Source organism: Bos indicus x Bos taurus, chromosome 16 (assembly GCF_003369695.1).
Source record: "Bos indicus x Bos taurus breed Angus x Brahman F1 hybrid chromosome 16, Bos_hybrid_MaternalHap_v2.0, whole genome shotgun sequence".
NCBI lineage: Eukaryota > Metazoa > Chordata > Mammalia > Artiodactyla > Bovidae > Bos > Bos indicus x Bos taurus.
In genome coordinates this window covers 60432610-60447724 of record NC_040091.1, presented here as the reverse complement: position 1 = coordinate 60447724, position 15115 = coordinate 60432610, and the positions used below count along the sequence as shown (strand labels likewise).

Below are 15115 nucleotides of genomic sequence, written 5' to 3'. Positions count from 1 at the left end.
GCTACATGTGTTCTCTCCTGAGAATGTAAATTTTGACAATGATCTCTAGACATAACAAATTGAGAAACAGAGAGATACAGCTATGGTGGTGTCATTCACTATTTGAGGTTAATTGAATGAAATTATGTGTCAGGACTGGCTAAAGACACTTCTATTGAAATATCAAGCCTAGGTGTCAAATCTGATCTGTAATCTTGTCCACACCCTTTCAATAATAAATGCAACCATTCAGACTGCAAATCTCCCTTCAATTCTAACAAATTGTGCAAATTTAGGGATGGGTTTTCTGGTTACTTGCTTTTTCTAGATTCAGTCTTTTGGCTTAGTCTTGAATATTTTAGAGTGCTTGGTGTTCTGATGTGCAGAATTATTTAAAAAAAAAAAACCTAAAACTTATCAATAAGAAGCTTGACAAGAAAACAGACATAGTCATTTATCTTCATATATATAAATAGTTGTGCATATGTGAGTATGTATACATGGGCCAAGGTCAGGTCATGGTCGGAGAAGTCATTTGACACCAAATCCAGAAAGCAAAAGAAGAATATCTATAAAGGCAGCTTGTAACCATATATGATTGTTGTTAACAGGGATATTAAATTGCAATTTTTAATTTTTTCATTTCTTTTTAATTGAAATATAATTGAAAAATAACATTATATTAATTTCAGGTGTACAGCATAATGATTTGATGCTTGTATATATTGCAGAATGATACCACAATAAATCTAATTAACATTCATCACCATATATAGTTCCAGAATTTGTTTCTTGTGATGAAAACTTTCAAGATTTATTCTCTTGGCAGTTTTCATGAAATACAGTATTATTAACTGCAGTCACCATGCTCTACATTACAACTGCATGATTCATTTATTTTATAACTGGAAGTTTTCTACCTCTTGATTCCCTTCACCCATTTCTTCCACCTCAACTTCCCCATCTCTGGCCTCCACCAGAGATCTGTACCTATCAGTTTAGCTTTTCTTTTCCTTTTGTTTTTATATTCCACATCTAAGTAAGATCATGTGGTATTTGTCTTTCTTGGTCTGACTTATTTCCTCAGCATAATGCCCTCATCCATGTTGTCACAAGTGGCAGGATTTTGTTCTTTCGATGGCTGATATTCTATTGTACATATATATAGATATAGATATATATCACATTTTCTTTAACCATTCATCTGTTGATAAACAGTTTGTGTCCATATCTTGGCGATTATAAATAAGACTGCAATGAACATGGGGGTACATATATCTATACAAGTTAAGTGATTTCATTTTCTTCAAATGAATACTGAGAAGTGGAATTGCTGGATCATATGGCAATTCTATTTTTAACTTTTTGAGTAACTTCCATATGATTTTCCATAGTAGTGGTTGCACTAAATTTACATATTCATCAACAGTGTTCAAGGGTTCCCTTTGCTCCACAGCCTCATCAGCACTTGCTCTCTCTTTTTGATAACAGCCATTCTAACAGAGGTGAGGTGCCATCTTACTGTGGTTTTGATTTACATTTCCCTGGTGATGAGTGATACATCATTTCATGTGCTTGTTGGCCATCTGCGTGTCTTCTTTGGAAAAATGTGAAATTACTATTTTTGACTGAAGCCCTAAGGCAAACTGATAGCAACAACCAGAGTAAATTACATGACGGACCTCCAAGAAGCACATTATCAAAGGAGAACTATGATTCTTCATATAACTTCACCAAAGAGCCTTCATCTTGGTCACTGATACGAAGGAATTCAGAGATTGTAGATTCAGAGGCTTTGAGGAAGAGATTTTTGGGGAAAAAACAGGCAGTGGGGTGCAGAGGTAGCTTCTTCCTTACCTCAGGCTAGTGAGAGAGGAGCTCTGAGGAGTCGACATGGAGAACTACATGTGTGCTCCGGAATTTGGACGCCAGAGTAGCCTGAGGCTGGAAATGGGCCTGAAAAAAGAACAACTTCTGTGTCTGAGTATCTGACGCTACTTGTGAAATCAAGTTTGTCTTGCTCTGAAAGGGGAGTCAGAGATTAGTGAATCCCAGGAACCAGAGATGGGACCTGAAGTAGAAACCCATGTCATTAGTATTCCACTGGTCAATTTAAGAACTGACTCGACTTAAGAAAAGGGGGGAGGATATACAACATTTGATTACACACTCAGAGATGCAGAGGAGAGTGCAACACTGACTGTCAATGTGGAAGGAAACAGGGACTAGAGGGAGACACATCAGTTGTACTCCTTTATATTTTTAAAATTTTGAACTTTTTTTAAAAGAAAATTTTCATGGTTTTATTGTATCAGTAGGCACTGGAATATCTGAACAAATCAATATCTGGGTGGTGAGGCAGCTGCTTTCTCCTTCACTTCTCTGGGTTACTAAAGCGACTTGTCAGTAAAGAATGTGAATATACTAACCATTGAAAAAACAAATATTGGGTTGGCCAAAATGTTTCTTCAGCTTTTTCCACAAGATATTCTGGGGAAATTGAACAAAATTTTCAGCCAACCCAATATTTTAAAATAAAGAATAGTATTTTCTTTAAAAAAAAAAAATCAAAAGTGAAGGAATCCTCTCAAGAGGGCAGCCTGAAATTCAGAAAGAAAGAAGAGTATTTGTCCAGGAACTGAAGATGAGGGGATATTGGGAGTGGTCAGCTGAAGAGGACACAAGACACCCACCCAGGGAGCTGCAGCTATGGTGACCAGGCAGGAGAACCCTTAAAGAAGCCAGGGAAGTACTCCAAGAGAAAGGACTGGCTTTAAACATTGGCTTTAAACATCTACCTTACAACAGGTGGGAATGTTCTCCTAAGCCTCACAGCTCCCTGCTGCCTCCTTGACTTCCTGCCTTCCTCCCCTGTTTAAGCAGTAAACCTGAGGAAAGGGAGACAGTCCAGATAGAAAAAGAAAAGCACTTTATTCCCTCTGTGGAAGGAGACAGCACAAATGCAGGAAGCCCTAGATAGGAGGGAAGTAGAAGTCATACTTTTGATTAAGGATAGAAATGTTGATTCATAAATTGGACTGGATGTTTTATTACTGAATTAACATTGTTTGCCAGCTTACGTGATTTAAGACTTTTTGTTAACTAAAATTGATCAGAAAAGTCATGAGAACTTCCTGAGCTTTATCTAGGAGTAAGAGAAGGATTTCCCTCGCTGAATAGATTTAGCAGGACAGTGCAAGAATCATGCTGCTTTTATTATTGTACCCCTAAGTCTTGCTTATTCAGCAGTCAGTTCCATGACCTTTACAACTGGAGATAGATCCTGAGAGAATGTGAGCCAGCAAAGAGTTAGAAAAGCAGAAAGTTTGTCATACATGCATCAGTAATATTCCACAGGCAGGAGTGGAATGATCAACAGTGGGGAAAGAAAGAGGAGGAGATTTAAAAAGCAGTAGTGGACGACTTCCCTGGCGGTCCAGTGGTTAAGAATTCGCCTTTCAATGAAGGTGGTGCAGTTAAGATCCCTGGTCAAGGGGCTAAGAGCCCACGTGACTCCCAACCAAAAAAAAAAAAACCCAAAACATAAAAATCAGAAGCAATATTGTAACAGATTCAATAATGACTTTTTAAAAATGGTCCACATCAAAAAAATAAATAAATAAAAACAAGAAAAAGCAATAGCTGATATAGTTCATCTTTAGAAAAAAGACTAAATAAAAAAAGAAAGATTAGTAGCAACGGTCCAGAAAAGTTCAGTGATTTAAAAAACAACTGAAAACCAATTTTTAAAAGTGGCAGCCATTTGCAACATCGATGGGACTTGAGGACATAATGCCAAGTGAAATAAGTCAAACAGAGAAAGACAAATACTATATGTTCACAACAGATACAAGTATCAAATAATAATATTGTTTACCTAAGACTAATACAATGTTATATGTCAGTTATATCTCAATAAAAAATAATTTTAAAATTCTTCTAAATGGTGAGATGCTCTGCATCACTAGCAATTATGGAAAGACAAAATAAAACCATAATAAGAAACCATCTGACGCCACCAGATTAGCAAAAATTTAAAAGTATAATAATACCACATGTTGGCAAAGCTGTGAAGCAATGGGAATTTCTATTCACTTCTGATAGCCGTGTAAATTGATTCAATGATTTGGGAGAATGGTTTAGAAATAGGCAGTAAAGTTGAAGATATCCCTGCTACTGCTAAGTCGCTTCAGTTGTGTCTGACTCTGTGCGACCCCATAGACAGCAGCCCACCAGGCTCCACTGTCCCTGGGATTCTCCAGGCAAGAACACTGGAGTGGGTTGCCATTTCCTTCTCCAATGCATGAAAGTGAAAAAGTGAAAGTGAAATCGCTCAGTCGTGTCCAACTCTTCACGACCCCATGGACTGCAGCCTACCAGGCTCCTCCATCCATGGGATTTTCCAGGCAAGAGTACTGGAGTGGGGTGCCATTGCCTTCTCCGGAAGATATCCCTATGAACCAACAATTTCACTGAAAGTGGCTCACATTCTCAAACCTGTTGTTACTGAGCCACAATAAGATAAAAAGCTTGTGAAAGTGAAAGTAACTCAATGGTGTCCAATGCTTTGTGACCCCGTGGACTGTAGCCTGCCAGGCTCCTCTGTCCATGGACTTCTCCAGGCCAGAATACTAGAGTAGGTTGTGATTTCCTTCTCCAGGGACCTTCCTGACCCAGGAATCGGACTGGGGTCTCCTGCATTTCGGGCAGATTCTTTACCAGCTGAGCTACGAGGGAAGCCCCAAAAGCTTGTGCAAGGATATAAATCAGCTGCATCACTAAGCACACTGCCTAGGTGCGCTGACCTTTTTTTTGGCAATAAAACTTTCCTGATGAAAGAAATGGTACATTGATATATATTCTGATACAAGTTCCTTATTTCAAACTTGTGTTAACTTCTATAAGAAACCCAAGTGCATAGACAAGTACAAGAGATTTTATGAAAGCATTGTTCATAATCTCAAAAATGGGAAATAATAGGCCCATTAGTAGGAGAATGGGTAAGTAAGCTGGGGAATAGTTATACAATAAAATACTAAGCAGCAATGAAATTAAAGAATGAATCTCACAAACATAGTTTTTAAAAAGCAAATTGAAAAACGGTATGTACATAATTTGTTGTTGTTGTTTAGTCAGTAAGTCATTCCTGACTCTTTTGTGACCCCAACGACTGTAGTCTACCTGGCTCCTCTGTCCATGGGATTTCCCAGACAAGAATACTGGAGTGAGTTGCCAGTTCCTTCCCCAGGGGATCTCCCCAACCCAGGGATTGAACTCGAATCTCCTGCATTGGCAGGCAGATTCTTTACCACTGAGTCACTGAGGAAGCCCTTATATACATAGTACCGCTACCATAAAACTTAAGAACACATGCAATTTTGGTATAGCTTACTTAGGAATACACACAATTATACTGAAATATTTTTAAATATCAAGGAATGTATGTGTTAAGTCGCTCAGTTCTGTCCGACTCTTTGTGACCCCATGGACTGTAGCCTGCCAGGCTCCTCTGTCCATGGGGATTCTCCAGGCAAGAATATTAGAGTGGGCTGTCATGCCCTTCTCAAGGGAATCTTCCCAACCCAGGGATTGAACCCAGGTGTCCTGCATTGCCAGTGAATTCTTTGTCATCTGAGCCACCAGGGAAGCCCAAATATCAAGGAATAAAAAAATACCAAATTCAGAAATGCGATTACTTCTGAGGGAGCAGAAGGAGAATCAATGTGTGATGGGGTGAAAACAGGAAGCTTCAACTGTGTTGATAATGTTTTATTTCTCAAGCTGGGTGTGGATATATGCTGCTGCTGCTGCTGCTAAGTCGCTTCAGTCGTATCCGACTCTGTGCGACCCCAGAGACGGCAGCCCATCAGGCTCCCCCGTCCCTGGGATTCTCCAGGCAAGAACACTGGAGCAGGTTGCCATTTCCTTCTCCAATGCATGAAAGTGAAAAGTGAAAGGGAAGTCGCTCAGTCGTGTCTGACTCTTAGTGACCCCATGGACTGCAGCCTACCAGGCTCCTCTGTCCATGGGACTTTCCAGGCAAGAGTACTGGAGTGGGTTGCCATTTCCTTCTCCAGTGGATATAAAGATGTGCTATTATTATTCTTCAGAGCCCTTTTATATTCAAAATATTAAATAGTACACGTTAATGCCATCCCTGAAGTTATGCTTCCCTTGACTTCAAGAAAGTTATTCCAGGAGGAATAAATCCTTTTCATTTTATAGACTGGTTGGAATTTTGCTGCTATCTGATGTTTGCATGAGAAGAGTTTTGATAATGAGGCAGGTCAGAGAATGGGAAAGACAAGAGGAAAAGAAAAAGGAAAGGAGGGGGAAATTAAGAGAAGGAAGAAAGGGGCAAGCAGAAAAGGACAAAAAAAAGAAGAGGCAGAAGAATAAGAATCATAGAGCAATTTGGGGCTATATAGGCCAGTGTCCCCATTTCTCTCACTTAACAGATGAAAAACTTAGGCCCCCAAATTTGAAGTCACTTTCAGGGTGAGTCAGAAGTGTACACCAGCATGAGAACCCAAGGGTCCTGGCACTGAGCCACTGTCTTCCTCCCCCAAGTCATGAATATAGAAAAGCAGTTTTTGGAACTAAGTATTTCTTGCTTGTTATAGAAAATTTGGGGTATGTATATAAGTAGAAAGAAAAAAAAAAAAGCTATAATTTAAGTATCCAGTACAACCACTATAATCCATGTACCAATTTTCCTGTTCATTTTTTCTATATTTAAGGATAATTTTTAGTTATAAACACTTATCACATAATTTAAAAATAAATAAATAAATAGTACACGTTAAAAATAAAAATAAGCAATTTAAAAATCCTTGCAGGGAATGTGAGGAAGAACAGCACAAAAATGTAATTCACTCAGTAGAAATGGTATCTTACAAAATTGGGGCTCAAGAAGGTTTTCACCTTTTCAACACTGGACAGAAAAGCACAGTCATTCTTTTCATCAGAGTTTAAGCCAAGAAAAGAATTTATGTCCAAGAAAAAGCAACAGTAACTTCATTGGGGGTAAATTAGTACCAGTTCAAGTAAAAAATGGGGCTTCCCAGCTGGCACAGTGGTTAAAAAAAAAAAATCTGCCTGCCAATGCAGAAGATGCAGGAGATGAGGGTTCAATCCCTGGGACAGGAAGATCTCCTGGAGAAGGAAATGACATATTTTATGTATATATGGAGAGAGAGAAAGAGAGAGAGAGATTTATTTTAAGAAATTGGTTCACATAGCCATGGAGCCTGGCAAGTCCAATATCTGAGAGTAGGCCAATAGGCTGGAAACCCAGGGAAGAATTCAATTCAAAGGCAGTTTACTGGCAGAATTTCCTCTCTATGGGACCTTAGTCTGTTTTCTCTTTAGGTCTTCAACTGATCAGATGAGGCCCATCCACATCATGGAGGGTGATCTGCTTTACTCACAATCTACTGATTTGATGTTAGTCTCATCGAAGAAATACCTTCATAGCAATATCCAGACTGCTGTTTGATAAAATAGCTGAGTGCTATTTTATGTGGCCTAGCCAAGTTGGCACATGAAATTAACCATCACACAAGTCTTTATGCCACCCCAGCTAACATAACTGAAGCAGAGACAAGTCCTGCCCAATCTGTAGACTTCTGAGCAGTATTTTTATTTAACCTACTAAATTTCTGGATAATGTGCTATGTAACGTGAATAATTGGACATTAAATTTATAAAACATAGTCCGTCTACTTGTATATGCATTTGTTGCATCATTCATTTTTATTTTTACATTTGTTTTAGGTGAAAGTGACACTAAAATTTATGATGTGTGGTCAGGTTTGGAGCCAATAAGGATGCAGCAGGGTCACAGCACACCCCCCCCACCACCTCTTTTGGGATGGGGATAACAAGCTCCTTAGTTGTTAGATCTTATGAATCAGTTTATTGAGGGACAGCAGTTTTTCAGCAACTCATACAGAACTATTTTAATATTTAAACAACTCAACTAGTACAGACTAGTTAGACATCAGCTGAGAATTAGGTATAATACTTTATGGCAGTGTTTTCAGTGGGCTTTGCCCATTTGTTTAATGATCCCAACAGCCCTAGAAGAAATATACGGCAAGAATTTGCCTTTGGTAAGAATCTACTGGGTCACCTCGGCAGAATCCCTTTTTCACTGGACAGATGGGTAGGCATAAGTCTATGCATTGTGTTTCTCATGGTGGATGCCACTCAGTCCTGACACCATGACTCAGCTCAGAGGAACTGCCCTGGGATTTTGAGATTCTGTGAGAGGGCACACAATGAGGCCTATTGCTGATTAGAAATACATCATGTAAGAATATGTCTTAAAGTTCTCTGAGAATTCAGCCATTCAAGTCACAGATAGAATACACCAATAAGGCAGCAGTGTTGTCTATCTCAGTGAAAAAAGGACGTAGGATTTGAGCTCAGCCATGGCTCAGAATACTCACTCTTCTTAAATGTAAAAAGTTACCTGACCATTGCAGAAAGCCATAGCTCAGAAGAAAGAAGTGAAGTGAAAGAAGTTCTCATTAAATAGGATCTAGTAAAATGAAAACAGAGACCTTCACTTAATTTACTTACAACCTCTTGTTGAGTAAATGTTAAAATATTATCTTTGTCTTATTGCTAAGGAAAAGGTTTAACCCTGCCTGGGAAAGTGAGACATCATGCTTCAGAAAGAAATGAGAGGTTTTCAGTGTATGTTGCAGCTAAATGAGTTTAGCAGCAAACAACCCAAATAGGCTCAGATTTACTTTTGGATGGTCTGGAAATTTATTTTTGAACTTTAAAAAATATCTTAATGGGAATTCCCTGACTGTTCAGTGGATAGGGGTCAGTGCTTTCATTGTGGGGACCTGGATTCATTCCCTGGTTGGAGGACCAAGAACCCACAAGCCATGCAGTGCAGACCAAAAAAAGGATCTTAATATCCCCATTCCAAATAATCTATAGATATAATTAACATTGATTTTGCACAAACCAGTTGTTGAGAATAAAAGCCTTGTGATAAAATACCTCAGGGTTTACAAGGACTTGAAATTTTAAATAGCAGGGCATTGTTGATTGTCTGATTCCAAACTCTACTCACACAGACTTGCCCTGTGATTCTAAAACAAGAAATTTAACCTGGATGGACCTAGTGTTAGCAGGGATTCTGATTTTAGGGTCTATTTCCACTTTTGTGAGATAGGGTATGACTTGAAGATGTGATGAAATTGTAGAGCAGTTAAATCCGTGGTAGGACCTACACTTTTTCCCATCTTGTTTTTGAGTTATTGGTTCATAGTGGTTGGGAAAGGTAGCTTGGATTAAGGGAGTACATCCTGTAATGTGTAAAGTTGACGTGAGAAGGATAAACACGCCCTTCACACAGGGCCTGCCCTTCTTTGCAATCACAAAAAAATGCAGACCTGTTTAACATAGTGCTATGCATTTAGTTGTAAGAGTTAATAAAAACTCACTGAATGGATGGATGGATGAATTCATTCCTTTAGTGAAGCAGATGAGGAGAACTAGTTGGAAGTCTAAGGCAGAACAAAAGCCATTTCTTAAGTATCTTCTCGTTCAGATCAAAGCAGCTTTGGGAGACTGAATTATCTGGAAAATTGCTTCAAACCCACATTTCACTTTTGATGGCTAATCCCTCTTGTAAGATGAATGTTGAAGTACTCTTGGCATAGCGACAGGCAATGGGGTTAGAGAGTTTCTTCCTTCCTCAATTTCTGGTAAGGTTAAAAGTAAACCAGGATTTAGCGCACATCTGAGGCTGATCTTTTTTTTTTTTAATATACAGGATTAGAACCATAGATTCATGTATTGTGACAATCATGAGACATTGGAAACAATGGGTGTGTCTCAAAAATATTGTTTAATAAAAGCATTGTTGGGTGTAAAAAAGCAACTTGCTTGAACAGATGTCTGCACTCTGACTTTTATGTAAATAAAAAACAAAATGATTCTATACTTATTCTGTGGGTACATGTGTATATACAAATATGCAACAATATATAAAAATGATAAACTCTGAAATTGGAGAGGAGGTATGGATTAGGGTGAGGTTGGCTTTTGATCATTTTCTCTCTATGCTTTACTTCTATCTTTTTAGTTTTCCTCAACAAGATTTATGAGTGAGACAACTAGTATGTTTGAATATAAGTACTAAGTCTTTCCCATTTTCCCGAACTTAAATTGTATACTTGTTAAGAACAAGAGTACTTCTGAAACATGTGATTTCGAAACGTTTCTAAGCTTTAAAAATTGTATTTTCCTGTATTTAATCTCCATGAATCTTCAAAGGTTAGCCTCTTTTTTGCTGAGTGCCTTCTTTTTAGTATTTTACCTACTGGCATTGCTTGTAAATAGCTTAGCTAACAGACATGGTAATCCCTTCACTATACAAAGGCAAGCCCTGTTTTTTAGAGCACTCAGAGAGAAGACCATCTCTCTTAAGAGAATCTCTTGGTTTCAGAGCTGATTTATGAACTAATTATACAAATGAAATGTGCAATGAAACATCTGATAGCAAGACAGGTGCAATTAAAAAAAAAAAACAAAAAACACTGCAGACTATAAGTCTGAATGAGATTGTATGTAACCAAACCAGGTTAAGTTTTGCAAGGGATAAACCATCCTATTTACAGACAGTGGAAAATTTTAAGCTCTTGACAGGACGTTTTCTCTGGCCATTCCAAAAATAGAAAAAGGCAGCTGGGAAGAAGACCCACAGGTTTTAATGAGGCTTATCAGCCACTAAAAACACTCCTGGAATCCCAGGATCAAGTGCTCCCCACCTGTTGAACAAGAAATGAGAACATGTGAGCATTTGGTTACAAATCCTAGAGCATGAACAGAAGGCCCACAAAATATTATAAGAGGCAAAAGCAGCTGGAATTGTCTGACAAAAAATGACAGGCAGAAATGAGAGTGATGGTGAATAGGTAGCTGCTTTGGGAAATATAAATGATTGCATGTATCAAGCATGAATGGAAAAATTTGTGTCAAGCAAACATATATAGTGATCTAACATATGTTGACAATTATTTTACACATATAAGTGGTTACAGTGTAACTATACAACTATTATATATTTATTTTATATAACTAATATATGTACTTATATAGTATATACTATATAAGTAACTCTTGTATAACCTCCAATAACCTGTTATTCACACACTGTCTTGCATAATTCTCATGAAAACCTGAGGAGTATTTGCATCATTGAGATGAGCAAAGTGAAGTAGGGTGCTCTTAGACACAAGTTGGAGAGTGCTAGAGGCGGCACTGGAAACTCCCTCTTCTAGATCCAGAACGTATTACTGTTCTACTACATAGCATGGCTGTTCAAAGCAGTCAGATGCTCTTTGGAAAGAACACTGGGATATGAATTTCTGTGCTTTGGCTGAATAAAAAGGATATGAGTGACTAAATGAAGAACAGCTGTATTTGCTGAGTTCATGATCTTTCTCTTTCTTGAAACTCTTTGGTGACCTTTTTTTTTTTTTTTCATATTGAAGTATAGTTTAAGTCACCTTTGGACTAGCACACACAGGTAATAAAGGAAGGGTGTATCCCTGCATGTTCATATGCAGCGCCCTGCCCTTGACCTCCTGTCAGTAACTTTAATCCCAAGTTCAGGCCAAAATGAAGGAGTTTATTAGTTTTTTCATTTTGCAATGTAGTTAGAGTTTACATGCAGTTAATACTATAAAACTTTATTTTTGTCCTGTGAACAGCTTACTTTTAGCACAAGTATTTGATAGTAGTAGAATATAAATAATTTATATTTGTGATTATAGTGCTTGCTTCGGCAGCACATATACTAAAATTGGAACGATACAGAGAAGATTAGCATGGCCCCTGTGCAAGGATGACACAGAAATTCGTGAAGTGTTCCATATTTTTAGAATGGCATTGAAACATGTAAAATATCATGTATGAAACAAGATGCCAGTCCAGGTTCGATGCACGATACTGGATGCTTGGGGCTAGTGCACTGGGACGACCCAGAGGGATGGTATGGGGAGGGAGGAGGAAGGAGGGTTCAGGATGGGGAACACATGTATACCTGTGGCGGATTCATTTTGATATTTGGCAAAACTAATACAATTATGTAAAGTTTAAAAATAAAATAAAATTAAAAGCTTTGCAAAAAAAAATTTATATTTGTGATTATAAATAATTTATATTTGTGATTCTTGTCAGAAGAAGCAATGTCAGTATTACACATTGAAAATTTTGTGTTTGTGAGGCAGACTATAAAAGATTTACAGGAACTTGGAGATTAAGACAAAGGAAAGAATGAATAATAATCTTGAGAAAGGACAACAAAAACCACCCCTCTTCCCCTAATATGTTCCCATAGAGATTATAGAATTTTCAGGGGCAATTCTGAGTTGAGTAGGGTTAGGAAGTATGGAATAATTACTAGATCTCTCCTGTTCACGCTCTTCCCCACCAAAAATAATGTATGACACACACACACAATTATTAGGACTTTGGATATTAACTGACATAATCTCATTATAGTTCTGTATTAGATATCCAAAAACGGGTTCTACTAAGTAACCTTAACTTAATGTGGATACTCTTGAACCTGGGAGAATTTATTTTTAAATCACCTCTCAAATAACTTCTACAAAAAGCAACCATGACGGACAACAAAAGCATTTTCATTGACTTGTTTACAGAAGATAACAGTTTTAAAAGTACATTTAATACAAACTTATACCAATAAATGTCTTTTGGTATCTGGAAAGCTGACCTAATGATATGAACAGAAAAGCAGATTAGATTCCTGAAGTAAATTTCTGGTTCCATCACCACCTCCCTGTGCATGCTTAAGCAAGTTATTTAGTCTCCTAGTATCTTAGTTTCTCCTCCTATAAAATGGGGACAATAATATTTGCTATTAGATAATGTCAGCAAAGCACTTGAAGAACTCAGATGAAAGGCGCCAGAAGTATTTTGTTATCTGAGGCATGACCTCATACTGTCTGAAGAAATGAACTTCACCAGATTACTGATTAGCCCAGCACCTTACTTCCGACCTTTACCTGTTCAATTGCTTTTCAGCTCCATTCATTTCTATTTATACTCTTTATGCATTTTAACTTCATTGTGCTGTTTGTGTTGTTTTAAGGAGAGTTGATGCTTTGAGGAAACCATGATTTAAAGTGTTTTATGTTTGGTGTGTTCACTTATGTAAACTCATATGCTTACATTTAAGATTTGAAACAAATCAGAAAGTACTTGAACAACTTTCTAGGTAGAAGAGACAACTATAGCTATGAGAGTTATACGAGCTTTATTTATCTCTCTTATTTACATTATTTGCATTTTATTTCATAATAAAAGGCAATTTTTAGCACAGATATATAGCCCCTCCTGTACACTCTGTGAACGATTTAAGGCAGATGTTGAGATGGCTGTAAATTTTGATGTGTGTGTGCCTTTTCTAGAGAAACAAGATAATATGCTGTAAGGGCAAAAGATTAGCCACTTAGAACTAAATCTGAGCTGAACCTATAGTCCAACCAGCTAACACACATCCATCTCAGGAAAAATGGCAAGAGTAAAGGGGCTCCTTCAGGAATAACCCACATCATTCAAAGAGCAGACTTGCTGATTCAGTAACAATAAAAACTTAGAGATAGGAAGTTGGCTGAATTTCCTGAACATGAAAGTATTTCATTCCCTCTGAGTCTGTCAACCTGCTTATTCAAGGCTAATAAAAATGTTTCAGAGAAGCAAACCTTTGGTCTTTGGATTCCACCAGTTAACAGAAAATCTCATCCTTTGGGACTGTTTCCAAAGGGAAAGATTTTACTGGAATTTGCCCAGTAAATTTGGGGTGTTGTGTTTCAAGCAGCAAGTATGACACCACTCAAACCCAGCTTGAATCATCTGTTGAACAATGGATAGATTATGCACTACAAGAGATAAAGACTCTTTAAGAGGTGACATCAAGCAAAATACTTTGGACTTTACAGTGTTTTAAGAAGTCATAACCTTTGCCAAATTTATAGAATGAGCATTGACAGAGATTTAGTTCAACTTACACATAGTTCAGGCTTTCCAGGTAGCTCACTGGGTAAAGAATCCATCTGCAGTACAGGAGACACAGTAGACGCAGGCTTGATCCCTGGGTTGGGGGGATCCCCTGGAGGAGGGCATGGGAACCCATTACAGTATTCTTCCCTAGAGAATCCCATGGACAGGGGAACTTGGCAGACTACAGTCTATAGGGCCACAAAGAGTCAAACGCAACTGAACACACGTGCACATCTAGTTCAACCTACGTTAAGATTTTGGAAATCAGAACCACAGTAGGCCTTAGTTATTAGAAAAGTATTCTTCTTAATTGAGTTTCAAAAGAATTTTTCAAAACCAGGTTTTATGTCTATCCTGCTGCTGCTACTATGTCGCTTGAGTTGTGTCAGACTCTGTGCGACCCCATAGACGGCAGCCCATCAGGTTCCCCGTCCCTGGGATTCTCCAGGCAAGAACACTGGAGCGGGTTGCCATTTCCTTCTCCAATGCATGAAAGTGGAAAGTGAAAGTGAAGTCGCTCAGTCGTGTCCAACTCTTAGTGACCCCATGGACTGCAGCCTACCAGGCTCCTCCATCCATGGGATTTTCCAGGCAAGAGTACTGGAGTGGGTTGCGGTTGCCTTTTCCGTTTGTGTTTATAGAGAGGTACAAATTTCATCAGATTGTGAAGTAATCTTACAGGCCATGCATTATGTTTTTTCTAACTTATATCCACTATATGTCATGGTTTGTAAGACATAGTTTAATATCATTTTCACTTCTTAAGAAGTAGGTATTTTGATGGGATAGAATGTAGCATGATGGTTAAAAATGTAGACTCTGGAGTCAGATGATCTGCATCCAAATTTTATCTCTACCAATAACTAACAATATAGCTTTGTATCTTTGTTTTCTCATCTATAACAGTGAGATAGTAGTACAATTTACTTCAAAAGATTATGAAAATTAAATGAGATACTATGCTATGCTATGTTATGCTAAGTCACTTCAGTCATGTCCGACTCTGTGAGACCCCATAGACGGCAGCCCACCAGGCTCCCCCGTCCCTGGGATTCTCCAGGCAAGAACACTGGAGTGG

General features: G+C 38.1%; 1 non-coding gene across 1 annotated transcript; it reads left to right on the top strand.

Moving 5' to 3' along the window:
• The first annotated feature begins 11782 nt into the window (after positions 1–11782).
• Positions 11783–11889, top strand: LOC113907113. Its single transcript, XR_003515101.1, has one exon. It is a non-coding gene; the product is annotated as a U6 spliceosomal RNA (small nuclear RNA).
• Positions 11890–15115: the final 3226 nt, after the last annotated feature.